This window comes from Thermobia domestica, chromosome 11, assembly GCF_964235325.1.
Source record: "Thermobia domestica chromosome 11, izTheDome1.hap1.1, whole genome shotgun sequence".
NCBI lineage: Eukaryota > Metazoa > Arthropoda > Insecta > Zygentoma > Lepismatidae > Thermobia > Thermobia domestica.
The window spans coordinates 249,131,254-249,137,253 of NC_137464.1; the positions used below are offsets into that span (position 1 = coordinate 249,131,254).

At 34.4% G+C, this 6,000-nt stretch overlaps 1 protein-coding gene across 3 annotated transcripts in view; it reads left to right on the plus strand.

Moving 5' to 3' along the window:
- Positions 1–5,757, plus strand: part of SC35 (SR family splicing factor SC35) — a 28,866-nt gene extending 23,109 nt beyond the window's left edge. For all 3 annotated transcript variants that reach the window (XM_081731980.1, XM_081731979.1, XM_081731981.1), the window contains exon 4: positions 4,017–5,757. The gene's annotated coding sequence lies outside the window, so the exon portion shown is untranslated. The remainder of the gene's footprint in view (positions 1–4,016) is intronic.
- The last annotated feature ends 243 nt before the right edge of the window (positions 5,758–6,000 follow it).

Genomic DNA, 6,000 nt, shown 5'->3' on the forward strand with positions numbered 1-6,000 from the left:
ACGATCAGGGTCATCTTCAGATAGATGATGATGAAGTTGCAATTTGTACGGATGCCACTTGCTTTTCTGTAAGATGCGTCTGATGGATGTACGGCTGACACTACATTCCATGGACAGACGACGGGTACTGCGATGTGATGTACCAAATGATGCAGCACTGCTACTGATGTGACTTCATCTGTTTCGGTCGTGGGTCTTCCACACCTGGGTTTATCTGCTATGGAACCAGTATCCAGGAAGAGTTGGGCGACACTAACATGGGACACAGGATGTCAATCTGGGTGCCTGGCATTGAATTCAGCTGCTATTGCCCTTGCACTCCTTCCTCCCCATGCTCTGATCAACTCCTTCCTCTCTGCTGTCGTTCGCGGCATAATTATTCATCTGCAACAACAGAAACAGTACGGTAAAATTAGCAATTTGAAATGTCTGTAACTTTTGAACACATTAAAATATCAACAAACCGAATTCACCATTGTTTGTCTTTAACTTCTAGCCTAAAATGATGTACCGCAGACCATGTTCCCATTTAAAAATCTTGACGTGAATTCAAGATGGACGCCATCTTGGTCACCATCACAATCCGACTTCCCCCTCGGCCTACTATGTTACTACATGGTTGTTCACTATTTTCCGCGAACACTGATTTTACAAGGGGTGGTAAGGGACTTATGGCCCACCCTGTAGTGCTGTATGTTGTTTTTGGGTTGCGTGTAACACAGTAAGCTAATTATGGGATTTGTATTTGAAAGAAAAAAAATACACAATAATTTACACGAAATATCTTCCAGCGATAGTTTTGTTTCTTTAGGGAAGATTCTCACATTCCACCAGAATTCAAACACTGAATATAGTATTTCGATATTAACTTATATTTATAGGTAATTTATTTGGCATGGGAAACTCGAGTTGTTCGATTCCCGGCGGGAGCTCACGAGATTAGATTTAAAAACATAATGCATGTGATTAACGATGAATTTTGGAAGAGAAATAGGGATATGTAAATGCAGGATGTGGGACAATTTTATGCAACTTACATCACACTACTTCTATGCAGTAATAATTTTTATTTGTAACTTTGTGCAAGATAATGATTTATTGAAATTTAAGTTCATTATAGCTTTGTAGAATACCATTTGAAGACAAATCATATAAGGATGCCCAATATGTAACTAATTGTGCTTATATATAACTACGTGATTTTCAAATATTTGTGTTTACTCCGTTCGATTTTGGATCGCTTGAACTACAAAGAGTAGATGTTGTGTCAAATTTATGCTGTTAAAAAATTTGTCTTGTGTTAAACGTTTATTTTCAATGTTAAATGTTAGTTTTTGTTACATAAACATATCCAAAGCGCTAAGTATGCCAGAGATTGAAATGGAACTGGTAAAATATGGAAACAAATGGACGTCTGAGTGTCCAAATGCCTTTTCATTCCTTGCCATTTCCCTCAAAGTGAATCTATCCATGAATTAGGTCCAACATGTTTTACTTGCTCCCATATGTAAATGTGATTTAAGCATTTCTGTAAAATATAAAAGCGAGTTGATCTGTTTTCAATATAGACTTTTTTAACTCGCGAACATTTTTCTTTCGTGTGTTTAAAGAAGTCTCTTGACAGCTTTAGTCCCTAATTGTTTCCTTCATTCTAGCGATAGGTAGTAATTGTGTTCTTATGCGAGACCGAGGTTCAAAAGGACAGGACGGATTAACGAGGGCTCCAAACCACGACCTGTCTTAAAATTAGTATAGTTGGCGGGTGCACGGACTATCATGCAAGATCAGTCCTCATTCCCCACCACACTCACCTCTAAGAAAGATGGATTGCCTGGCCATACCATCGATTGTGGTTTGATCATAGATTGCATTCATCACAAATTCACAACTAAGGAATCGGAGATTTTAATAGTTCATCCATAAAGAAATCGCCGTAAAAAAAAGTCATATTTAAATAAAGTAGTTTTGTTTAATTTTAACATCAGAAATGCAAAACTGATCTTCATGTGATGAGTTAACCAGGGACACAGACGGTTGAGTGTCCGATTGACACGTGTCACATTCAAAGGCCAAAATTAATAAAATTATTATTAAATTAGTTTCTGCTTCATCCACATAACTTGCCAACGATCGATGCAAGTAAGGCCTTAACCGCCCGGTCTACAGGAAAGTTCTAGAATACAGTGGGTGAGGAAGTGGAATTGAGGTAAACACATTCAACCCTTGAACCGCCATGAGGCATCAGCGCTATGCCTCACTGTTTTTATAAATTTGTGCCGCGTGGCACTTACGGATGCCTCACTTTTTGTGTGTGTGTTTGTTTTCGAAAATTATACATATGCAGTACGCAGAATCGGTCCAAATAAAATGAGAAAAATCAAAATTACGTTTTGGCCCCAGGGATATAGTTTTTGCTAATACATTGTGGTAGTTAAAGGGTTAACACAAGCTGCTTTTCACCTCTATGTATGTAAATGTTTCCCTTGTTCATATTCTACAACAACACTCGCGGGATCAGGATTCATGTCAGCCATCTTTGACTTCAAAGTAGAGCACACCTACATAGTTGAATTGGTGTATGCTTAAAGGTGATATTTCTATTGTTTCATTAGCCGTACTGGATTGCGGTATTATTAGATAATCTGTGTTATATTTTTGTTATTTATAATATTGTAATTATATGTTTAGTGTTTAGCAGTGAAAGTAATGATTTAAAAATGAAGTATTTTACGCAGTTCTCTCAGCTGATCTAACAGCTAGCACGTGTATCATTGGTGCACGTGGACCCAAGTGTTCTATTCCCGGTGGGAGAGCACAAAATATTCAATATTAATCATAGTCTTCTTTAGCCTAAAGGGCACACCATTAAAATTTCATATTACACATAAGTACAAGCGTTGGCAGGCCATTAATAAATGTGTCCTTTAGTGGTACGTGTCATTGTTTATCGCGGTTTAGAGGTAAAGCTGAACAGATCAGTCATCAGCAGTACAGTAGTAAGTATTCTGCCTTTCGGTAGATCCTGGGACTTAATGAAGTTCTTTTCAATTTTAGATTTGGCCCTAGGAAGGTTTTTTCCACGTTTCTCGCTTTCTTTCAGTGGCGGTATGAATACTGTTTTTTCGCAAGATGTGTCCAGTCCAATTGGCCTTCTTCCGAAGGATGGCCAGAAGCGTTTTCTCTTATCCGTTTCAAAACCTCTTCATTTGTTGCTCTTTCTGTCCATTTTCTCCAACCTACATTTCGAAACTAAATATTTCGAAACTATAATTCAAAAACTTCCGTAATGTCCAAGTCTGAATATAGTCCAATGCTTCGTATATAGCACTTGCCATAAGTCCAATATTGAGTCTACTAGTTAACTGATATTTTCTAATTTAATGTTTCTTTGGTTATGGCAGTTCTTGACCTGATCTCTTGTCAAAATACTTCCCAGATACTTGAAATTATCGATTTCTTCAAGTTCTCTTTGCTGTACTTTGACCCGTAAGAGCGCGTTCCCGCGGGATATTCTCATGACCCGATTTTTCAGTATTGATTTCCATTCCATATCGTTTTCCAGTGTCAACTATTTTATCAATCATTTCCTGTAGTCCTTCGGTTCTAGCTTTCATAATCGTATCATCTGCATACATGATCTTGTTTGTACATAACAAACAATAATATAGTCGATTGTGTAATGCATTTGCAGCATTAGTTACGCAAGTAGTAAAATATTCGTATGAGTAACATGTGAACAACAGTTTAGCGTATATGTTTATTATTTAGTAGTAGTATTATTTTAATGTCTGGTGTCGCATGCGTAGTTCCGATTTTACTGGTTGGAGCATACAGGCCATACGATATTGATCCAGCATCGAGAGCCATATGAACTTTAGAGATAGTGTATTCCAGTGGAGAAATGCTTTTTTGTGGTTATTTAAGCTTAAAAATTAGTACTTTCTATTAACATTTCTAATTGAATAAATTTGTAAATGTATTGGCTTTACTATTTACTATTTTTTTTCTTTTCGTAGGGGGAGAGAAAGAGAGCATTACATGGTGTTACTAGCCAGATATATGGATTAGCGATGTCTCCAGAATTACAGAAAAGGTACTAATAATAATGTCTCACCATGAAGATCGTTGCAATTAATTTGCATTTTTTTAATTATTATTATTATAATTATTCAGAACTGCATGATTCGAATAACTGCACTTCTTTGGCTAAGGTGATTTCGTACTTGTTTGTTTAAAGAAGGTACACCATGTAACAAAAATATGAACATATAGTTTAGTTTGTTTCGGTAATAAGTTGAGTAATTTACATTTCTACATAAGTTAATCTTTTCACCCGTTTTGTAAACAATATAAAAATATTACAGCTACTTCATGGCAGATTAATTTTATATATAGATGGCACAATTAGGTAAATTGCAGTGCGGGTACATATTGAACTGTATGAAATTTGAAAATCAATATTTGCACGTTCATATGTAGATTATTCAATAACATTAGTAAAATATAGTCCATTTTTATATCTAGATAGGTTATGAAACTTCCTTTATAGCTTGTATTTTTCCAAATACCTGTATACAAATTTACATGAATTCATACACAACATAGTATTCACCCCAAACAACTGCCAGTTTTATTGAGAGGAAAAATATGTTTGAAAGCAATTTAACTAAGTCATGCTTGGGATGTTGTTTCTTTTCTAAATGGAGTGGAATTTTAATTTTCTGTTACCACATACTTCTTTGCTTCCATACTTCTAATTTTCTGTACTCTGGCAATTTTATTTGTGTACACTTTGTTTTTCTTATCTGTACGTTGCAGTAGGATAACTACAAAAAAAAGTTTATTTCCATGGTTTTTCCTTCTTCGTAATTAAAAAAAAAAAAAAAAAAGTGTCACTCGTGTGATAGGCAGGTGAGGAATGTGAATTGTAATGCTTTCTAATTGCAATGTATTAATGTAAAGTTACAGTACATGCTGAGTTCGTGTATTTCTTGACATAAATAAAACGAGAATAGTTGAGCAGTTATATATAAATCCGAAAGTTTGTACTCTACTTTTTCCATAAGCACTTCTCGTTCTTTTGCTTATATTAGGAACTTTCAGTTATATTTAATGTAGTTCGTTAATTTAGCCTTGATCAGTAAAATTTCCGTGGTCCGTTACTCTTTACTTAAATCTGACTTAACAGTAAGTTGTCTTGAAATGCTTCATTATGTATGTAATAAATCTTCCATACATGTGGTAAATTCTTTTGTGAGAAAAATTTTAGTAAGGCAATCCATGATTGGAAAGTATTATGAATTCACTACCAGGTATTGCTCTTTGCGTATTTCCACTCGTAATATACAGTAGGTGCTATTAGCTTTTTTTTTTTTTTTTTTTTTTAATGCTAGTACTTTTGCTTAGCCAATCAATGAGGAGTGTACATTATAACGTGCCGAATTGAATTTGATCGCTTCCTTTCATTGATTTTGTTTTATTATTGTGATTAAAGGTAAGAAGTATTTTTTTTTTAATAGAACCTGCGAAGCCAGGTTTAGGAAGCGTATCTTCTGTGGGATATATCTATCTATTCAAATGTTATTCAGTGTACAAAAATATTGTCTTCAAATGATAATGCAGTTTAGTCATTTTTTGTCTTGTATTTCGTATAGTAGATGTAATAATAATAATAGTGTAAAAGTTCCCTGTACATGGACTACATTTAAGTATAATTCATATTAAAAAATATATGATTAAGACTTTTCATTCAGTGGAGTCGCATATTTTTTTATTTTTATCCTCATGTATCCTTTTTTGAATATTCGTCCTAATTTTTTTCTAGTTTAAAATTTTTATTTGCTATTTGACAAAATGTTACATTTCAAGAATTGTAACTGTTGTGGAAGTAACTTAAATGGTTTGTATATTTTTTAATTAAATACTATATCCATAATGTAAACAGAAAATATTTAACTGATACCGTCCAATCCAGTCAACACCGAAATTATAACCTTTAAA